The sequence below is a fragment of the Galeopterus variegatus genome, unplaced genomic scaffold (assembly GCF_000696425.1).
Source record: "Galeopterus variegatus unplaced genomic scaffold, G_variegatus-3.0.2 Scaffold1229, whole genome shotgun sequence".
NCBI lineage: Eukaryota > Metazoa > Chordata > Mammalia > Dermoptera > Cynocephalidae > Galeopterus > Galeopterus variegatus.
The window spans coordinates 526,812-527,703 of NW_007727340.1; the positions used below are offsets into that span (position 1 = coordinate 526,812).

At 47.9% G+C, this 892-nt stretch overlaps 1 pseudogene; it reads right to left on the bottom strand.

Annotated features, from left to right (window-relative positions):
- Positions 1–566: 566 nt before the first annotated feature.
- LOC103592879 overlaps positions 567–892 on the bottom strand; it is a 2,485-nt pseudogene continuing 2,159 nt past the window's right edge.

The following is an 892-nucleotide window of genomic DNA, read 5'->3' on the forward strand; positions in this document are numbered from 1 at the left end:
TAAGACACATTTGTAAATTCCTAGAAAATCTTTTGTCTAGCTGAAAGAGTCCACAAGGCATCAACTTAACTTTTTCTGAGGTCTTATCAAAGGGATTCGAAGTTGCAACTCTGACTTCATCTTTACCCTGAGTCTTTGTTTTACTGCCCTGTTTTGTTGGGGTTTTTTTTTTTTTTACCTTGTCCAATGGGTCATTTGTTCATTCAAAACATTTTACTGATTGCTCACTACATTCAGGCATCAATGGGCCATGTAAGGATTGGAACTTGCTCCACAAACCCACCCCCTTCTATCTTCCCCATCCCCAACCTTCAGAGGAAGCTTAGCAAGTCAGCGACTCTGAGTGCTTCCCAAGGGAAAGGCCTGTCCCATTCAAGCTGTGGTCTGACATCAAAGCAAGCAGTGCTTTAAGTCCCTTCTCCTTGAGGCAGTGATCTCCCAAGTATCAGCTCTTCAACAAGCCTGTCTGGAACTCCTGTACCCACAACTGGTCTCATGGTGCCTTCCCATTCTCTCCCCAGGTTATCTTCTTGCCCTAACCAGGCACTGGAGCTGTCTCATTCTGCTCATGCATCCCCTCCAGTGTACCCTTGGAATGGATGGGAATCCACAGGAAGTATCCTGGAGCCCACCAACTGCTACCTGAGGCAGCCCTTCCAGTCAGTGAAATTGATGTGGATGGTCTGAGGGGGCACCAGGATCTCGCTGTTGATGGCACACCAGCCAATGGGGTGGACATCCACGGTTCCTACATTGCACCAGAAATCATGGCTGGTGTCATTTTCAAAGGAGCAGTACCCAATACCTTGCTGCCTGGATGACAGAGATGATCTAGTGCACCCATCTGGGGAGCACAGTGTCACTACTGAGCATCACCTTCATACCCTTCATC